The sequence below is a fragment of the Helicoverpa armigera genome, chromosome 14 (assembly GCF_030705265.1).
Source record: "Helicoverpa armigera isolate CAAS_96S chromosome 14, ASM3070526v1, whole genome shotgun sequence".
NCBI lineage: Eukaryota > Metazoa > Arthropoda > Insecta > Lepidoptera > Noctuidae > Helicoverpa > Helicoverpa armigera.
Window position 1 is genome coordinate 2359096 of NC_087133.1, and position 22541 is coordinate 2381636.

Sequence of the window (22541 nt, forward strand, 5' to 3'; positions counted from 1 at the left end):
ATTTATTTATTTATTTATTTATCAAAACACAGCTAATTTAATCTTTACAGGCACTTAACCTAATACGACAAAATTAGTTACATTATATAAAATATAAAACATATAGTCATGTTAATTTATTAAGTGAATTGAAATTTGAACCAGAAGATTTTGAACAACTGACGCGACCTGCGCAGGCGACCGGAGTACACGCACACACGCACAGGTACACCGTACGGTGTCACTCGAAAGAATCGATTTTCGATCTTGCGCCGGTTGCCTGCGCAGGTTCAAAAAACTGCACAGGTCTATTCCCACACACATTCCGGTCTACCTGTGCAGGCATACCTGCACAGGTGGACCTTTCCGGTAGACCGTAGCGTGTATGGCCGACTTAAGTGGGGCTACACTGACGACAACAGCTGCGGGTGTGGTGCCATACCACAAACCATGCGGCACCTTCTATGCTGCCCACTATGCCCCGACAGCTGCATAGTGGAGGACCTTTATAACGCTACTGACAATGCCGTATGCGTAGCGAAATATTGGGCCTCCAAAATTTAAGTTGCCATCGACTCGCCAAGAAGAAGAAGAAGAAGAAGAATCGAATTACATATTTATGGGATTTCAAAAAAATAAAATGATTTTCCAAAGTTCAATGAAGCAAACTCATAACATGATGCACAAAAATACAACAAATAAAGTTTCGTTGGCTTTGAGTGCAGTGGAACGCGCTCTAGTTCGTAAACATTTTGCTTATGTCAAAAGTCAAAACAAATAATCATAAACTGTTTACTTTTACCGCGATTTTGTTGCTCAAAAATAGCCGAAATACTATTTAAACCCGTGAGCATTATATTTTGGACAATATAGACATAGTGTGCGTGAAGCAGCATCGGGTTCTCAGTGATAATAACCTCAAAATATTTTGTGTTCTTGTTTATCTAAAATTGTGAATTAAGTGTTGATTTTGTGAGTCTTATAAGTTTCTAACATTTATCTAGTGATGGTAGTGATTGTGTGATACGTTGGCGGCGGTTGCAGTGTGCTGAAGGCGGTAAGTACTTAGCATTAAGATATGAAAGTTGACAAAGCATCTAACATCCAAAAAACCTGTTTTCTGTCCGAATGTTACACTAAAGTAACAGTACTGATGATTATCTACAATTTTGAGAGTGTGCCATGATAATGACTTCATTCATTGAATCAGATTTTTTCTCAGAATTTCAAAAATAACAAATGTTATTGTAGGAATCTTGTATCCAACGTTGTGTACTTTACTGAGGTTTTCTTATGAGCTTTTCGATTTGATTACTACCTATATTTTTGGGTATTATATAGGTAGATGGCAGTTACCTTCATATAAATTGAAATTTAAAGGAATGATTTTTACTTTTTTTGTTGCGGACCAAATCCTGGTATCTTAACTATATTTTAATTTTTATTCGAAATGATATGCAAATTATTTCCGAACTGAAATAGACAATTTCTGTAATCCATGTTCATCATGATAATTAATTTTTTAACAATATGCAAATTGCTTGGAATCACTACTTAAACCCATAGTTTTTAAGATTAAGAATCTGTTTCTATAATCTTTATCTCAATGTGAAGTACAAGCTAATCGTGCATTTGTAAGGTAATATGCTGTTGTTATGTTTTCAACCTACAATATTGCAATTACGTATGGAAGTATGTACTTAGTTCTTTCCATTCAACGGTTGTTTTAAGCAGTAGGTATATAATATATCATACATGGGTAAGTTCAAATAAGTCTCGTGTGTTGAGATTTTTAATGAGAATAACGGTTTTTGGGTAAGTTTTTAGTTATAGTTTTGTATAAATAAAGAATTTGTTTCACAAATGTTTTGTTTTTTATTCCTTAACTAGCTTCCACCTGCGGTTTCACCCGTGTCCCAATATATCTGCTTGCCATAGCCAGATGATGTTTGTTCTTTACTAAATCCTATGTCCTTCACCTAAGCTACCTCCCCTCTAATTTTCAGCTTCAATGGTTCAGCTACATCAACATTTTTGTGGCGCGATTTTCAATTTCGCACATATTTTAGAAATTTTCGTTACTGTTTGCTAGAGGAGTAGGCCACAACAAACATTTGTTTGCTGCACACATCTGGGTAATCTCGCCTAAGTCAATTTAACTGAACTTTTCTTTTATTTGAGTTATAAATGACACATTATTTTCAGGCAGCATACAATTCATACCTGCACGTAAAGGACACTTGCTGCTCCTAAACGGCTACACTTACTGGAAAGACGCGCGAAACAAGCGCGCCATCTCTTGGTACTGTTCGAAACGACGACAGAATTGTATGGCGTACGTCAGGATGGACCATAGCTTGAGCAGCGTCCTATCAGCTTCGACGGACCATAATCACAAGCCTAAAGTCCTGAATTACTATAATAGTGTCGGTTATCCACAGAGTTGAAGCCATTTTGATTTTAAGTAGAAAAAGGTACCGTTATACTCGTTTTGGCCGTGTTGGCCCACTTAACTGGCCAAAAGCCGTTTTTAGTTTTAAATAAATGAAGTAGGAAGGTCAAGTGTTATGATATTTTTCATTCTTAATACCTAGTAGTACGACGAAGTACAATTCCACGATTGACCAGGACAGCTTGCTATTCTAGGGCCCTTTTGAAAGCAACTGTTTACTTTAAAACTTTTACCTATGTGAAAATTCATAGTAAATGGTGAGCGAATACCCGACACTACGATGCGACGAAGGTATCAAATAGCTTTTTTTATATGACACCGTTTGAAATCTCGTACAACTGCGCCTTCACCATAAACAATTATTTTAAGAAAACCATCAGATCAAATTCTTTCTATTTATTTTTTGTAATTTTGTTACATTGCGTAGGTAAAGCTTTGGAGTACCAGACTGATAAACTGTACCCTAGTAGTAGGTCAGATAGGCAGTGGCTCCATGTAAAACACTGGTTCTTAGCTGCATCTAGTTTGAATGGAAGCCGACCCCGACATAGTTGGGAAAAGGCTAGGCAGGTGAAGTTATGTACTCAATAAAACTTCATTAGGTAAATAATGTCTTAATTTGAATTACTTAAATCATCACCATCCAGGGTATGTTATTGTGACAATAATAATTTTATATTTCCACCATTTATATGCACGTACATTATGGAACGCAGTATTAAGTACCTATATGAAATAAATATTTTTACTTAGCGAATTCATGCCAAAGATTTCACATAGGTAATCAATAAAAGCTATTACTACATAAAATTTACAATGTATTAATTAGCGCCAAAAAAATGGAATTAAATATGTAATGCATTCGGTTTTGTATTTTTATTTTATTATTTATTTACCATAGTTATACTCTGCATGCCGAAAAAGCTTGAGCGCAGATAGAGCAGACTCAAAAAGCACTAAATGGAATTATTTCCTTTTCAGCGGTTGTTTATTACCCTTCCGAAAAAGGTACGCAAAGAGGATCTTGTTAGATCCTTTATTTAGCTTAATAATAAGCGCCACACACGTTCAATTAAAACAGCTAAGCTCTACCTATACCGATAGTTCGCACAGATCTTGGAACATAGACGTCAGATTATCCGTAACTACAGATAAAACGTTTTGGTAAACGTAGTTTAAAACGCCCTGCTGCACGGCGGACTTACGATTTGAAGAAGGTGGCGGATTAAGGATGGTTTCTGACTGCCCTAGACGGGGATGGTTGCCGCTCATTGGGCCTATCTTCAACAATGGATAGCAAAAATAATATGCATGTAAATACAACAAAAATAATAACAGTAAACCGAATTTGTGTGGCGCTTATCATCGTGAAATATTTTTATGCCGAACTACTACTAATCAATTTATACTTAACGTCTTCCAAAAAAACCTTGTCCTTTTTTACAGTTCGTCCGTCATTTGTGAACTACCGCAACGGCATAGTGATGCTTCTAGATGGTTACAAGTACAACAAGTCCTCGAAACTGAACTGGTATTGTTCTAGAAGAGTCTCCTACGGCTGCAAGGCAAGCGTCAAGTTAACCCCTGATCAGAAATATGTGGAACGAACGTTGTATACTCATGATCATCAAAGAGATAACTTCATGATCTCCAGCAAAGGGGAATTGATTAAGCTGTTTTAGTATCCCAAGCTCTTTGATCTGAGATCCCAAGTTTCATTCATATGCTGACCTAATGTTGAAAAATGTTCTGATGTATCTATAAGTCATATATATTACATTTTCGTTGTTTAGTATTTCTTTGCAATATTGAACAGTGACTATGAGTTGTGGTTTATGTACCTAATCCTAACTTTAGCATGTGCACACTAGTTGTACAGTAAATGTCATATTAATTATTTATTGTATTGTAGTAACTAGATATAACAAATTCAGTAAATATTGTAATTTTTAAATGTTGTTTTATTTTCGGATTTAATATTTAAAAATGTAAAAAATATGTTGAGAAATCAATAAATTAACTACACGTAATTTCTTATCACGTGTTTCCTTTTCTTTATTTTTTACCATGATTTGTACTAAAATTCAAAGCAGCTAATTGCTGTTTATAAATATGTCCTTATTCAGCAAGTTTTTTTTCACCTCGACAATTTTCCAGATTTAATAAATCATATAAGTTTATATCGATGAAACACCACGGCCTAAGTATAAAATTGAGAACAATAAAATTCACAAAAGCAATAAATATGTACTTATTAATTTTAGAAAAAGGACGGAGACATCATCGACCCGTACATTTACCAAAGAGAAATGGTAGAATAACTCGCAAAAAGTGTCGAGTTTGCTATTCTAAGACAAAAAGGAAAGTGTTATTTGGCTGTCCTAGTTGTCCCGGATTCCCGGGGCTATGCCTGCAATGTTTTAAAGAATATCACAATTAGTGAATATATGTCTAGTTCAGCTGCTCAAGGAAATGCGTCCCTTGCATCTATGGAAATAAAAAAATCTTAAGCTGCCATTTCCTTTATTTTTTCTGCACCATGAACATACGTTTTCTGTTTCTTTTCTTCCTCCTGCCCTGTTCCCAATTTTATTTTGGGTCGGCACAATATGTCACCTTCTTTCATTTTCCCCTGTCACTCATCATACTGACACTCACTCCCTATTCATGTCATCTTTCAGGCAATCCATCCATCTTTTCTTAGGTCTTCCTTAGGTCTCCATCCATCGCTTTCCGTTTCTATGGTTTTTAAACTTTTGAGATTTGTAAAAATAATCGGGTCTTAATCGCGATGCTATTATAATCTAACCGTGACTCCGGTCCGTGAAATTCGACCGAAACAACGTCTAAATAAAAAACGTATCGCACCTTTATATACCGTATCACGATTGAGTCCCTATTATTTATAAAGATATGTAGGTATTACTTTTAATTAATACTAACAATGTATCCTATCTCTTCAAAATCACTTTTCCTTTTTCAGAAAACGCGTATGTTTTGTTTCCTTCTGCCAAGAAAAAGAATTTGTTAATGCTGAATAATTTTACGTATGCACAACACCTTTCGTCTCGAACCTATTACTGTTCGCAGAAAAACCACGGTTGCAAAGCTGCAGTCAAACTAGATCATTCCGGGAAGGTGCAAATTGTCAGAAACTTTCATGCTCATGATCCTCCACGATATGTAAAAATGGACAATGGCAGATATGTTAAAATATAATATATAAACTTATCAAAATATGAACGGTTCCCACAGAAATTAGTTTTGTTTGCGGATTGTAGTTTTCTGAAATAAGCTTTCCGTCTATAAGCAAAAGGAATAATTTCTTATTTTTAGGCACCTAGCATTAGTCGACCAAACGTGCAAATATGTTTTTCTCTTCCCAAGGTTTTCGTAAAAAATGTATTTGCTAGAATTATTTACGAAGGGATTACCCCCAGATTATGGTTTTTGAACGGATAAATGTAATATGTATATTTTCACATAATTATGATGTATTTGTGAATATTGGGGTTTGATTAAAGTACGGATTGTATTGTAACCGTTATTGTTATTCTCCTCGCCCGATAAACTCACGCCTACCGTGAAGACAGTTCTCACGTGGGGCAACTCCTGACATTGCTTTCAATACCATATTCTGGCTTATCTATCAAGCATCGAAATCTTTACTTATATATAATGTCTTTCACTTTTTTTATGGAACTTTTATGTCCAGATATGTCTCTAAAAAAATTCTGTTCGTGGTGATTCTCATTCCGTCTTTGAAGGTTTCAAAATATTTGCCTGCTGTTCAGTGGCATATGTATAGAATGCTTTATATTTTCCCACTGCAGCGCAGTTACGTCTTTTGCACCTACGGCCTCTTGAATAATTCTCATAATTTGTTACATTCCAGGTCTGCAATATGAGCTGATACCCACAAATAAGGGCAAATATTTACTAATGTTGGACAAGTACACTTACTCACAGGATCACTTCAGTACAAGTTACTACTGTTCCAGAAGGAATATAGGTTGTAGAGCTACCGTCAAATTGGACAAGTCTGGCAATATTAAAGCAGCCAATACTGCACATACACATGATCCACCGACATACATGCGAACTGCTACTGGAGAGTACATTAAAGTTAGACATTAATTAGTTGTACACACGTATTTCTTATTGTAGGTATGTTTGATAGGGAATAAATATTATGGCCACCAATAATGCTTTGATACTCTTAGTTTTGTAACCAAAAATATCTACTAAACACCAGAAAAATAAAGTCTAAAAATAAAAAAGTACCAGCTATTTTAGTCACGGCTCCATTTTAAATTGTATTCGACCACCAAATTTTGTAAATGATCACCAAATCTTGACGACCAAATTAACGTATTATTTTTGCCTAAATATGTCACTGTGATTGCCATAAAATGTAGGCTTATTATCAAATAAAGTATTATGATGCCATTTTAAGTTATGTCTATATTAAGTTATGTGTATATAGACTCCACGTAGTCTGGTCTGCCCTACCTCTAGAGTGCAATTCAAAATCGCGTAGGCGCGGAGGGGCGAGGCAGATGGTTTTCACGCTCACCACCGCAACTTCGGCTTGCTGGCCGGCTCGGCCGGCCAGCCTCAGCCGCGTCGGCGAGCGTTAAAACTACCTGCGCCTCAGCTTGCATGAGACCGCCGGAGCCCCGCAGCCCCGGAGCCGTGACAGAAGCCATGCTTGCTGCATGCTGCATGTTTGCTTCCATGCTGCATGTCTACTAACATATAAAGTTTGGGATAACAATGATTTATTTGGACTCATTTTGCTTAAATAGGATATCAGAATTTAAAAACTTTGGTTATAATTTTACTTTAAAATGTTGGTTTAGTTTTTTTGATCATTTACTATTTTTGGCTTACTCATGATTTACTTGGAGTAATTTTACTTAAATAGGATAGCAAAGTGTTAAAACTTTGGTAATAATTTTACTTTAAAATGTTGGTTTAATTTTGGTGATCATTTACTATTTTTGTCTGCTATTTGATATCTGGTGGTAAGTTAAACATAAGCCTATTTGATATAGCAAAATGAGCTTAAAATACAGGCTAAAAGCCTGCCTATACAACCTTTAATAATCCTCATCTCACATTCCAGGTCTTAGATATGAGCTGATACCCACAAAAAGGGGCAAATATTTACTGATGCTGGAAAATTACACTTACTCACAGAATCACTCCAGTAACAGTTACTACTGTTCCAAAAGGAATATAGGTTGTAGAGCTACCGTCAAATTGGACAAGTCGGGCAATATTATAGCAGCAAATACTGCGCATACACATGATCCACCGACATACAAGCGAAATGCTAATGGAGAGTACATTAAAGTTATATAATAATTAGTATGGAGGATTTAGTTGTACAACTACATACGTATTTCTTATTGTAGGTATATTTGATATTATAACAAAATGAGCTTAAGATATAGGCTAAAAGCCAGCCCATACAACCTTGAATAATCCGAACCTCACATTCCAGGTCTTGGATATGAGCTGATACCCACAAAAAGGGGCAAATTTTTACTGATGCTGAACAAGTATACTTACTCACAGGATCACAAAAAACGTACTTTTTACTGTTCTAAAAAGAATGTGGGGTGTAGAGCTAACGTCAAATTGGACAAGATGGGAAATATAAAAGAAGCCAATACCATCCATATACATGATCCGCCGAACTATGTACGCTCTGCTAGTGGAGACTATATTAAAGTTTAAGGGGCTCAAGTAGTGGGCAGTGTGCTTGATTTCATTTCGGCAAATGCATTTTACCAATGTTACTCGTGCGTGTTTGCCACTGAACGCTAGATGATCTTCATTAAATGTGTATGAACAGTAGATGAATTAATTATCTGAAAGGGCCCATTATAAAAAAGGAACCCAGTAAAATAAATATTCAAGTATCAACGCAATTTGTATCAAATTGGTTGAGCCGTTAAGTAGGATTTGGGTGTGAACACAAATTCGTATTTTGAATTGTGTGTATGTGTCCTGGTGAGGGTAGGCAGGATACTTAATCATTATATTTCGTAAGCAATGAACTAGTTTATTTATGATAGAACTAAAGATACTACGATCTTGGCTGATTTGTCTTTGAACTATGTATAGATATACGTATCTCTTTGGGCAGGTTTTCTGGCATCTAACAATGGCTAAACATTGAAATTGTGGTAAATAGTAATGTAAGTTTATAAATAGTGTATCTTATAAATAATTGGTATATCTTGACTTGAAATAAATATACCTACGAACTTAACATACAACTGTATTTTTTTCTTTATGTCATCTATTCCTATTAAGATTGGTTTTCGATGATAGGTAAGTGATACATTTTTTTTGTTTCAGAAAATATGAAGTTCATAGAAACATTGAAAGGAACGAGATTGTTAATGATAAATGGATATACTTATTCTCTCAAAAATCGTGCTAAACGTTGTTACTATTGCTCTAAGGAGGCTCGGAACTGTAAGAGCCGAGTTCGTATATGTAAGAACGGATATATACTTTCCATGGATTTGGAACATAATCATCCCCCGCCTGTTTATAAGGAGGTTGACGGAAGGTACTTGAAAGTCTCAAAGTAGGTTTGGAGTTTGACACCGATAATATGAAGAATACTTATATAAAAAAGTCGTAATCATCAGAATCCTTGTCACACACACCTCATCGATCCCCTCGAAATACATACGAGAGTAGCAATTGGTAGTAACTAATGGCAACTGCTAGCAATTTGGTAGCAACTCTCTATGAGTATTTCGATGGGATCGATTAGGAGTGACAGCGATAATGACGATATCAAACGAAAGACTTGTCTATGGCTATGAAGTCGTACATAACCCGGGTGTGGTGGGTGTGTCATACACGACAGGATTGACGTTTTTCATGCAATCTGAGTGAATTCGCAATAGTATTATGAAATTTGGTAGTATTTAAATTACGTTATTTTTAAGTTACTGCTATTGTATTGGGTATATCCCGTATTGATACCACGTAAATAAATCAATGAGGTGTTAAATCAAGGAGATTTTTTGTAACATCGTCTATTTTGATGAAGTACTGACAAAGGTTTTAATCAAAAATATTTTCTTTGCTTTTGGATACATCCTATTCGTCGACAATTTAAACCTTTCTTACCGAATTGCTAAATGTTTAGCTCCTTTCCTCTCTCTCTCTTTAAACACGGATTAAAGTTGCACCAAGGAATAATAATAATAGCGTCCACGGCCGATTTCGGCCACGGCGGCTATTCTCATTTAAGGAGTTTTCAGTTGCGTGACTTTTGCAGTTTTGTTGCTAGTAAGTACATCCGTGATACGATTTTAGTTGAAATTACTTAAATATAAAGAATCTCACATATATTGTTTTGCATTTCAGCGAGGGTGGCATTTATTAAAACTGTCAAAGGAAGCACATTATTAATGGTCAATGGATTTACATATTGGCAACATAATACGAGTAGAACTATATATTATTGCTCTAGTAAAACTGGAAATGGTTGTAAGAGTAGAGTCAAAGTTACTAAAGAAGGAGTCATTGTTACTTTAAGAGAGGAACATAATCATTCACCACCTGTTTACAAGCAAAGAGGTGGTCTGTACTTCAAGGTTTAAGCTCTACATTTTGTGAAAAATAAATACTTTTCTAGTCATACTGGCTTTTTACTATTCCTCGATTAATCGTATAGTCCGTTCTTGTATGCAACTGGATCGTGACATCTTATTACCCTAGCATAAATTATCGTCCGTACGAATCACGTCGTCGTAATCGTCGTTACGGTTATTACGACAGCTAATACTTTTGTAACCCGCGAAAACCAGTACCTTTTTAACATTATTTGACATTCCAGATGACGTGAAAATCATAAAAACTGAAAAAGGGAGCATGCTGTTAATGGTCAATGGGTTCACATTTTGGCAGAGTAGTAAGTACAAAACGAATTATTATTGTTCTCGATCGTATTACGGATGTAAGAGTAAAGCAAAATTAAACAACGAAGGATTTATGATTGGTTTAAAGGAGGATCACAATCATCCACCACCTACTTATGTAGTAGGTGATAGTGGTTTATACTATAAGGTTTCCAGATAATTGAATAAATAATATTGATTTCAAATAATTAGTAATAATTTTAATGGATTCAAAATATGTAATTTAATAAATTAATAATTTCTACTAAGTATACTTTGTTTAATATCAACACTTGTCTCTCAAAACAATGTAATCTGGGAGCACTTCTGTGCATCCCCTTAGTTTTAGGTAGGCAACAATGAAATTACAATAAAAAATTGCTATCGAATATATTCCAGCTAGATGTTAAGTAGTAATAAATGAGCTATTGTTAGTTTATAACTTTTTAATTTAATAAACAATCATTTTGTAATCGTACTGGCGTTTTACTTTAACTCGTCTAATATTCCTAATAATGCTTGACACACCACAAAATAAAAAATGTTTATGTTGTGGTGACTTGAATTTATCCTTGGACGACTTTCTTCTCTTGACTTCGAAGTTCTCTTGGAACCAAAATTTGATGGAGTTATGTCTCAAAATAGTTTCCACGGTCCTAAAAAGTGGTGCTGACCATAGCCGGATTTTCCAACTCATTAAACTTAAAAATAATTTTCAGTGTCCGTGCAATTCATAGTAACGGACAAAGGAAGAACGCTACTGATGGTCAACGGCTTCACATTTTGGCAACACAATAAATGCAAGAACAATTATTATTGCTCTAGAAAGTCTTATCATGGTTGCAAGAGTAGCGTCACAATGAACAGTGAAGGAGACATTATTTGTTTAAGGGAGGAACATAATCATTCACCACCGGCCTATAAGCAAGACAAAACAGGTCTATTTGTTAAGCTTTCGTAATGACTTTCCTTTTTGGAAATAAATTAAGATATTGTAATCGCACTGCCTTTTCTCTATATATCCTAATAAACGTATATTGAAACTGCTCCAGTCGCTTGATTTTTTATCTTGTGTACCTACGGTTGCACATCCTATTTTTTTTTTCTTCTGGAGCCGGCTATGTTAGTCGTCGTGGGTCAGACAGAGCGCACCTCTAATCCCAGCCACAGACTGATACATAATATGTCAAATACAGATTTTTTTTTCCTTTTAGATTGCGTACGATTTCTGATGATAAATGAAAAGAAAACGCTAGTAGTGCTCAACGGATACATGTTTCGGCAGCATAATGAAAACAAGAATTATTATTTTTGCTCTAGAAAGAGCAAGAGTGGTTGCAAAAGTGAAGTTACGTTGAATTGTGAGGGAGCTGTTGTTAGTTTGATAGAGGAACATAATCATTTGCCACTCATAAAGTTTTCGAATAACACACGTATCTAAATCGATACCTGTATTCCGCTTTTTTTTTTCAAATATTAAACAAACCTAATTTGTTTATACTTCATAAATAAATAACATTTTTAATACTACACCATCTTTACTTTTTAACGCTTATTTAAATGATCATACTTTCGACGATTGGTCATCATCTTATGGCGAGTTCCTAATTTGCCGTGACAATTTGTTTTCCTTCTATGACTTTTGGCTCTAAATTATCTAAATATTTTTGGATCTTTTAATAATGTTTCATGGTAATTAGTAGGTAAATATCGTTATAGATATAATAGTAGTAGTTATAGACTAAGCCACTTCACCATCCGTCATGACGAGAGAGAAACGTGGTCTTGCTAAAATAAATTATATGAACCCTTCAAACATGCAAGATTGAAATGAAATAAATAATTAGGACCAACGACTACAGATAATTTAATTATATTCTTACATTCCAGAGTACATGCAATTCATTACAACCACGACGGGAAGTATGTTGTTGATGATTAATGGGTTCACATTTGTGAAAAATAACAAATCTAAAAATATTTATTACTGCTCTAGTCGGTACTACAATAATTGTATTAGCAGAGTCCGACTGAGTGACGAAGGGGATATACTTAGTTTCGTGGAAGAGCATAATCATTTGCCTCCTGTGTTCAAGAGAAAAGTGGACGGCACATATGCTAAAATAAGAAATATAAATAAATAAAGAAATGCTTTTGAATTATCGTTCTGTTTATATTCTAACATTTTGGTTGTCCTGTATGACTTCTCAAAATACGTGTATCTATCTATAAGTCAATAGAGGATATTTTATAGTCTTTGTATATGTATAAATCCGATGATGGGGATTTCTTCTTGAATTGTGGGCGTTTTGGGGACTGTCTTTTGTATATTTCTGACGTTCAAAAAGTGCTGTCTTAAAGCCAAGTTTGAATAAATGATTTTTGGTTTTGTTTTTCCGTAATTACTTTTTATTTTTGGGCATTATACCTTCTAAGTCAAGACACCATATTGAACGTTTTAAAGATTCCGTACATAGTACTAATTTTTTGTGTGCTTTGAAAAAAATTGGTTCTACCTACGCGTTTACTATTGTGTCTAAAACCAAAAGATATACTTAGGTAACAAATTAAAGACAATCTTTTTTAATTTCAGTTTCCATGCAGTTTATGACGACAGATAAAGGTGGAACGCTACTAATGGTCAATGGGTTCACATTCTCTCAAAATAACAAATCTAAACATATGTATTATTGCGCTAGAAAGTCTTCTGGTTGTAAGAGTAGTGTGAGACTAAATACTGAAGGAGGTATCATTCAGCTGAAAGAGGAACACAATCATTTGCCCCCAGTTTATAGGAGATTGAGTAATGGAAGATATATTAAAATAACTGGGTCTAAGCTTAGCACCGTACCTTAAGGAGATAAAGAAATTATTCCTGGAACTTCTTTTTGTAAAATCTAGTCGATGTCTCTCTTACTTCCCAGCGTAGCATAGTGTTAATTTTATTGAAGATTTATGAATGGAAAGAGTAGATTTCTAAATTACGCTAGGTTATGTAAATATCTTTATTAATAATAATTCTGCTGAAATCCTTGACAGTTTTCAATAATCGGTGTTATTTATTTTTTAGATACTTAGTATAAAGATCATTAATTGATGTCGATAATTATAAAATACAACTGTCGTTGTAAATTATCTAATAAATATAATTCAATTTTCGATCTCATTACAGCATTATTATTTTAATTTGAGTCCGATACCCTTATTAATCATAATATGAGCAATTAGAGAAGTATTGAACCTAAAAATATAGAAAGGTAAATATAAAATGGAAGTGAATATATGCCTTTTTAATAATTCCTTTCAGGTATCACCAACTTCAAGTTTATTCAAACGATCCGAGGCAAGACTTTGCTAATGGTGAATGGTTACACTTATACGGAAAACAATAGGGCCAAGAACACGTTTTATTGTTCTAGAAAGTACAAAAGCTGCAAGTCCAGTGTGAAGTTCGATGATCAAGGCAGAATCACGGGTTTTAGACTCGACCATAACCATTCTCCACCTATATACCGTTCAACGCAAAATGGACTTTATGTTAAATGCAGCACGGATCAGAATCCGTCGATGTACGCTGCGTTTGGTGGTTTTCGACAGCCGGAAAAGGGACGACCTTTCTTCATGTAGGTCTATATTATTTATTAGTATTTTTAAAAGGATATATGTTATATTTTCATTATTTTAGGTATTGATGAATAAATTCTACATTTGATGTAGGTACATATACAGTTTATTAAAACAAGTTAGGAAGAAAATGCAGTATAATAACAATATAATTTTATAAATCTCTCATCAATCGACTGTTACGTCTTGCAATTGTAAATAACTGCTTTTTTTAGGTTACTAAGTACTGTAATTTATAAACTATTTATATTATAAGATGTTTATAACATCGTTAATTATTTTAGTTACTTTTAAATAGGTGAAAAATTAAGGCAATATGTCATACATATATAAATATATACTATACTTACTTATTAAACTAGGACAAGCAATCGTGTTAAAATTTTTGAATAAGATATTTATTTGAATTACTTGTATCTAATAAATCTGTTATACCTATAGGTAATAAAATAAAAGTTATTGAGTATTATAATCAAATTATTAGACAAATAAGATTTAAGCACTAGATGATGTCATGTAATGTACAAAATAAGTTAAATAAGTCTTGAAAATTCTGTTTTGAACACTCCATAACTGCATTTACTTTTTACTAAAGTATTTTCAACTGTAACTCGTATTTCAGCCTGTTGGTCAGGTACATATTTAATATTGTATAGTTTGGGTATATTATTGATATTTAAAGCAAGCACGCATATCGCGGGAATCGAATAGTATAGTTTTTATAGTAGGTATAGCCTGTAAAATAGGCTTACAATAACTTATTCTAAAGATAACAGCTAAAAGCCTTTTGTAACTGTTTCAATAGTTATTTCAAATAAATTAGATTTTAATATAATAAAAAGTTATTTTTGTTCTTTGCAGTAATTAAGTACCTATTTGTCTGGACCTATCGAAGTCGTATAAAACATAAACGACCTTCAACAAACATGATATAAAGAATGTTGTTTAATAACTTTATTCCTCATCCTCGTACCAAATTCGGAATAATAATATTTTTATTGTTACATTTGCAGAATATTTAATGATACCTTCGAAACGCAGCAACAAAACACTGCTGATGCACAAAAGCTACACATACTCCCAAAGGAATATATCTAATAATTACTATTGTTCACGAAATCTTAGTTCTTCATGCAAAGCTAAGATTAAACTTGATGAGCATGGCAAGATATCACCTGCCTCCAGGTTACAGCATAATCATGATCCTCCGAATTATAAGGTGTTGCCTAACGGTGATTATATTAAACTTTAATCCAGTGTAATTAATACAAAATAAAATAATTAATTTAGTAAATAAAGTGTTTTTTTGTTATCCTTAGATGTTAGAGTACTATCTAAGTTCATCTGTGCATAACTAACTATAAGGTAAAATGCTGGTCTAATCTTAGATAGTTATAAAACGAATCTTGGGTAGTTATTTTTCACGAAAAAGCGAGTGAGCCATAATTTTGTGAATTTAAATGCGCAGTCTTTGATTCTGTCCCAGCGACATTTTGCCCGTTTTCGGGAGATAAAACTTCTAAAAAGGGCTTAGGCATAGTATTGATATAGGTAGGTATATCTACATTAATTGATGCTTGTTGTTGTGAAATCAATGTTTGTTACAGAATATACCTTCGTTAGAACACAGTTTGGACATCATTGGCTTTTGTATAAAGGTTATACGTATTCCAAAAGTTCTCCGGATCTGTTCTACTGTACAAAGACAGATAAAGGTTGCAAAGCGAAGCTGAAAACTGATGAAAAAGGTCGCGTAGTTAATACAACAGTAATAGAACATGATCATCTACCACCGCGGTTTGTTTGGAAGAAATGAGGCCGCTATTTCAGTTTTTTCGCCAAAAAAACTTTTTACCAAAAGTCTAGTGGATCCACCGACTTCTAGGTTTAAATGCATCACCTAATAAAAATAGTGACAATACTGCAAAAAATCCGACGAATTGAGAACCTCTTCCTTTTTGGGAAGTCGATAAAAAAATATTTTTTGTAATAATGGTCTGTATAACAACCGCGAGATAAAATAGGAGTCGTTGAAAAGGATATTTTGTAATTGGTGCCTTTGAATGAAATAAAATATTTCGTAGCCATTTATATTTTTTTAGTTCGTCATCTGCCTATCCTGTACCCAACTATGTTAGGTTCGACTTTCAGTCTTTCAGGATACAGCACAGCTGAGCACCAGCTTTTGCAAAGAAGACATATTTTTATTGTTTTCCATTTTTATTTAAAGATCAATCAAAATAACGGATTTCAGATCTTTCATACATATGATAACGACAAAGCGAGGGGAGGTTTTTGCTCATGTTTCAAGGTTACACGTTTTCTCAACAGCATGAGACCCTGAACTATGTACTATTGTTTTTAGAAAGATGCGCATGTACTAATACTTGCATGTTTTTTTGCAGAATATACCTTCATCAAAACACACAATGGACATCAATTGATGTTATATAAAGGCTATACGTATTCCAAAAGTACTCCGAATCACTTCTATTGTTCAAAGAGAGAAAAGGGTTGTAAAGCGAAGGTGAAAACTGGTAAAAATGGTCGCGTTGTTAACACAGAAGTAATAAAACATGATCATCCACCACCAAAGTATGTTCCGACAAAGTTTGGATACTATATCAAAGTTTTTTCGTAAAAAATATTTTGTATATAACCGGAATATTCAAATAGGATAAAATAAATTATTTTGTAAAAATTTATCATATCTCAGTTTCTGTTAATTTGATTCATCATCTCACATACCTTTTCCCAAATATGTAGGGGTCGGCTTCCAGTCTAAGATGTAGCTGAGTACCTGTATTTTATGGAGCTACTGACTTGATTGTTTACTATATTTGTTTTATGTATATGTTTAAAATAAATATGTTAACCCAAAAGATCAAATTCCAGGTGCTTATTTTTCATACAAAATGATACCGACAAAACGGGGGAAGTTTTTGCTGATGTTTCAAGGATACACGTTTTCTCAACAGCATCAGACCCTGAACTACTATTGTTCTAAGAAGGATGCTGGATGCAAGGCTCGGATTAAACTGGATAGAAATGGCAAAATTATGCCAACATCCCATCCCATACATTTCCATCCACCTCCGAAATACATGGTGATGCCAAAAGGAGATTATATTAAATTATCATAATTGTAAGGACTCAAATTTTTTCGGTACTTGGACATAATATACACTTTCTTTGGAGTATTCGATGTTTTGTCTCTGTGTGCATTCGTTGTGCATCAGAATCCAAAACTTTCATGTTTTTCGATTTAAGTCAAGAAGTAGGAAAACAAATCTACTACTATCCACTCTACCAGCACATGATTGTTACCAATTAGGTACCTAGCTAAAATTGAAATAGGTATATAAAAAGTATTTTCGGTATTTTTGCGGACTATTAATTATAGGCTAGTTATATGATACGAGTTTTGTAGTGTACAGTGTTAAGTTTTTTCTAAGATAATAAAGAAAATATAACGCCTTATCTTTACTTAAAAATATGAACATCTATTGTTTTTATTTTAAACATTAATTGTGCACCGTGACCCCTTTCCTTTACCTCTTCCAAATCATATACCTCAATCAATGTATTTTTTACAGATGATTTTAAATATGTTTATGTACAATCTCAAATGGGGAAGCCATTGATTCTTATTGGAGGATACACTTTCTCTCACTGGAGAGGAGCTTGGACATGTTCTACAAAAAACCCAAATTGCAGAGCGAGGCTGAGGTTGGACGAGAATGAAAAAATTGTCAGTTTGTATAATGTACACCCCCACCCACCTAGAAGATATATGTTGATTCAAGGAGAATACGTGCGGTGTTAAAGTTTTAGTTAAATATGTATTTTTAGTTTTAATGAACCTTCGCCTGCGTGGTTTTTTGATAAAAAGTAGCCTATGTGTTAATCCATGGTATCACCTATCTCCATACCCAAGTAAATCGGTCCAGCCGTTTTTGCGTGAAAGAATAAAAAAACATACATTCATACATTCTCACAAGCTTTCATTCTTCTCTTCACATTTATAATATTAGTAGGAATTAGTAGGATATCAGTAGGACAAGATACTTATGTTCACAAGTGGCCTATGTGTACTATCTGTGCCGGTGTGTATCTGTGACAGCAAGACGTAGACACAACTGCTTATTTGCGTGACAGTATGTTTACGTATGCAATTGTTGTTAGATACATATGAAAACTGTGATGTCTGCTACGCTAAGCAATGCGGCTTGCAGACTTGGTTATTCATTAATTTTACTTGGTTATTAAAGAAAAATATAAGACTTGGTAATTAATTAATTGAATATCTCAGATGTGGTTTTTCAATTTATTTTTACGAAAAAATAGATAAACTTTTTGAAAGTTATTCTTAGTTTGTATTGATTTTTATAGACCTCTGTAATTACACACTACTACCACGCAATAATTAAGTATGAATGGTATAAATCGGGTGTCGTATTTTTAAGGTAAACTAGACAATTAAATTCTACCAAAAATAAGCCAATCTTTTGATTTATTTATTAAGCCTTTAAAGCTATTTATCTTGTGAGTTAATGAAAATTGCTATAGGAAAGTCAAGATCATCTGCCTAGCCAAAAATAGCTGAGTACCAGCGTTTTACATGCATTATGTATCTTATCTATTCGACCCACTTACCCGGCCAAGACTCATTAGGGAAGTTGAAATAAGTTAGTTCTCGTCAAAAAAAAAAAAAAATAAGTTCGGAACAGGGATGCCATTAAATTTAGCGAAAACCATTCAAACCAACATTTTATCATCTTCCGAGTTTTTTTCCCAACATTCAAACCAATCTATCATCTATTTACATATATTTACACAGGTTACGAATACACTTACGTGACATCACAAATGGGGAAGAAGTTGATTCTCATAGGAGGGCACACGTTCTCCCAAGCTTACGGTCGGTGTTGGGTTTGTTCCACGAAAAACCCGCTGTGCAAGGCGAAACTCAAGTTGGACGATAATCAAAGAATTGTCGAGCTTTTCAACGAACATCCCCATCGAGAGAGATATGGTCTCATTGGCGGGAAATATGTGCGTTTGTAAAAAAATTAATACATAACGAGTTGAACAGGATAAAGAGTCCTTTGAGTATTCAAAACGAATGATCCGTATTGCTTACTACAGTTTTTGAATTTGTTTTTTTTTTCATAGTTAGTTTAATTAAACAATAAGTCAATTTACTATATTTCTTGTTACGATGCCTTACTTATATAAATACATATTTTATAATAAATACCTTGAAATAGTATAGTAATTCTCTTAACCAACAGTTTTCTTTCAAAACGTTAATGTATTGATTATGCCTAGTTATTAACTGAGAATTTATAGATTCTTATTTACACCTATCTTGTTATTTACACAGTTATTAAAAATAAACGATATTCACACATTTCTATTATTCTGTCTATTGTTTATTTGTCATCGGTCCTCAGTACGTAAGTAGCTACTGTATCGACTAGCCAACATTTTGAACTTGCTTTTTTGCTGATGACGACGATCGCCAAGTCCCATTATCACTGACAGTATAAATGTAACTTTTATTCTAAAAACGACTGTTGTAAATTAAAATGTATCAGGCGTTTTACATTTGCAGAATACCAGATAGTGAAATCTCAACGCGGGAGAGACTTGATACTTATAAATGGATATACATTTGCTCGAACATCTCCGTACCGGTGGATTTGTTCTACACATTATCCTGGCTGCAAGGCCGTATTGAGACTGACCTCAGACGGCAAAGTCCGTGAGCTCACGGACCATTCGCATCCAGTTAGAAGATATGTAATAACGGGTGATGGACAAATTAGATATCATCAGTGTTATTTTCGAGGATCCGAGCAAGATCCGTAATTCAATTAAGGATTTTAGTCCATTAATCAAACACATCCTGTAAGTTTTTATAAGTACCTTTTGGGAATAAACGATCTTCACATACTTATTAAAATGCTTTCCTACTGGTTTTGTCTAGTGATTATTTCTCATTGGTCGTCAGTTCGTAAGTTTACGTTGTATAAGACGCTCCTCAGACAGTCAATGTAATTACACAATATAACGATGTGTGTTTAACATTTGCAGAATACCAGATAGTGAAATCTCAACGAGGGAGAGACTTGATACTTATAAATGGATACACATTTGCTCGAGCGACCCCTTACCGGTGGACCTGTTCAACGCATTACCCTGAGTGCAAGGCCGTCTTGAGACTGACCCTAGATGGAAAAGTTCGTGACGTCACCAATCATTCGCATCCAGTCAGAAAATATGTGATAACGAGTCAAGGAAAATATATTAGATTTAAATAATTTTATTTTCGGAGATCCAAGCAATTTGCATATCACTTATTTGATCTGAATCCATAGTATCTGTTATGTGAGTAGTTACATGTTGAATTATTTTATTCTTTTTCTATTATTTTTATATTCGATTTAATAAGTTATAAAGCTAGTCATAGTTTATTCAAGTAGGTATTACATGAAACTGCTTATTTTTAAGTTTGGTTAATATTTACTTCTACTCTCATTCCTAGAATATTTTTATTTCTCATGAGACGTGAGGATAGGGCTACTGGTTTGAAGTTAAGATGTTCTATAAAATCTGTAAAATTAGTTGAGAAGATCATGAAATATTTTAAGCAGCTACATGGATGAATGACACATCATTATCGTGTCGAGATCGCTATGGAACTTAAAAAGCATATAAACCTGTTGATTCTTGCCATAATTTAGTAATAAACTTTGATATGTCATAATATTCTATATCTAACAAGTTAAGTTGTATTTTACATTAAAAAAATACGTTGAGGTTTTAATTGTTTTATGGTGTTAGGTTAACAAGGTAGTTATGTTGAAAATAATTATAATAATTACTTATATGACAACCAGATTTTTTTTTGTAACATCAATCAAGAGTCTCCGAATAAGGCAGTTTGAAATCGTTAAGTAGCAGATTATTTCAGTACCGTTTGAATAAGATTTGGCACACATAGGTCATTGTGACGTCACTCCTAAGAGGTGACTCATATGCAATTGAGAACTCTAAGTAATAACTCTAGTAATGTACTTAAATGTTGATAAAACTTTTAAGAGAGATAATGCTACTCATGCGTTGACTTTTTCTTCTTCTTGGGTTTGGGTTTTTGGGTTCTTAAGCAAAATAATTCTATTTCAGGTAACAATGTTCAGTAGAGATGTCGACGAAATTCTTTCTTTGGCTCTTTTGAATGACGATGTCGAATCTGATAACGAAGCTACTGACCATGAAGAGACTGAAAGTGAGGAGACTGAAGGAGTAGAGAGTCAAGTAGAGGAGTCTAGTACTGAAACAAATGAAGTTGTTATACCTGAGAATGATAAAGGCCTGACTAAAAAGGGTTTGCCAAGGAAAAGACATAAATATGATAAAACCATTGGGAATAGACGAATAAGGCTATACAAAGACAAGGCTGATCAAAAGCTAACAATGAAACCACCGTGTAATGAAAAATGTCGCAGACAATGTACAACTAAGATTTCTGAAGAAATGAGAAAACAAATACATGATTGTTACGTAAGTTTTGATTCGGAGTCTAGAGGAATGTTCATTAAGGAATTAGTTGAACCACAGGAAGTAAAAAAAAGAAAAACAAAATTTCGATGTAAGAGTAGGGATGTTGCATATTCCTATCATTTTCAAGTTGGTGACGAAAGAATTCAAGTTTGCAAAACATTTTTTTTAACCACACTTGGGTACAAACGGCGGAATGACACCCATGTTTACTTAACACTCAAAAAGGAAATTGATGATTTGCAAGAAAAACGAGGTAAATACTTACGCAAGAAGAAAAATAGTCAAGGACATGTGTAAAACGTTAATGCAACAATTTCAGACTAGCATCGTAAGCATGCTTCTAAACATTGTCTGACAAGTGACATGAATGTCATGATGATACACCAATTCTTCACGGGTAAACATATTGATCTCTTCCAAGCGTCAAAATATTGTAACCAATATTGATACTTCTTATTTAACCACTTAATATAATTTAGAACATTTAAATTGTAATTGTTGTTTTATTTTAAACAGTATCAATTCCATTTTCAGAAAGGTATAACTGCGGATTCCCGTAAGTTACTTTTTAGTCAAAAACCAAATGTTTACGCTATTGTATAATATTTAGAAGGTTTAAGTGAAGTTTAGTGTTGTGTAGAGTAGGATGAAGTAGCATAGGGCCGAGTAGGGAAGAACGGGAGTGAAGCCGAACGGACAAAAGCTATTAATGTATGAAATTATGTCATACAGTGCTAGGTTTATTCATCATCGGAAGGTTCATACAAATTGGCAATACTTATTTTTTAAGATTTTATTATTAATAAATTGTTAAATACATTTTAGGTTACAAGAAGAAAAACAATGGCGCAGAAAACGCGAGGAGGTATAGAGAAAAGTTGAGAAGGGAAAATCCTGCCAAGTTTGAGGCACAAAGAATAAAAAACATACAAAGAGCTAAAAAAAACCGAAAGAGAATTTCAGAAATGACTCCAGAACAGGCT

At 33.9% G+C, this 22541-nt stretch overlaps 1 protein-coding gene and 2 long non-coding RNA genes across 7 annotated transcripts in view; 2 read left to right on the forward strand and 1 right to left on the reverse strand.

The window, feature by feature from the left end:
- Positions 1 to 22541, reverse strand: part of LOC110377185 (modifier of mdg4) — a 452561-nt gene that overhangs the window by 63549 nt on the left and 366471 nt on the right. The window lies entirely within an intron of this gene.
- On the forward strand, positions 624 to 10843 carry LOC110379657 (uncharacterized). Of its 3 annotated transcripts, none has more exons than XR_010277120.1 (3): positions 625 to 1036; positions 6327 to 7847; positions 7941 to 10843. It is a non-coding gene; the product is annotated as an uncharacterized LOC110379657 (long non-coding RNA). The 3 variants fall into 3 exon arrangements; XR_010277121.1 differs by having other exon boundaries at positions 642 to 1036; positions 6327 to 6598; positions 7560 to 10843; XR_010277119.1 differs by having other exon boundaries at positions 624 to 1036; positions 6327 to 10843.
- LOC135116651 (uncharacterized) lies at positions 16346 to 22053 on the forward strand. Its single transcript, XR_010277122.1, has 3 exons — positions 16346 to 17740; positions 18830 to 20382; positions 21181 to 22053. It is a non-coding gene; the product is annotated as an uncharacterized LOC135116651 (long non-coding RNA).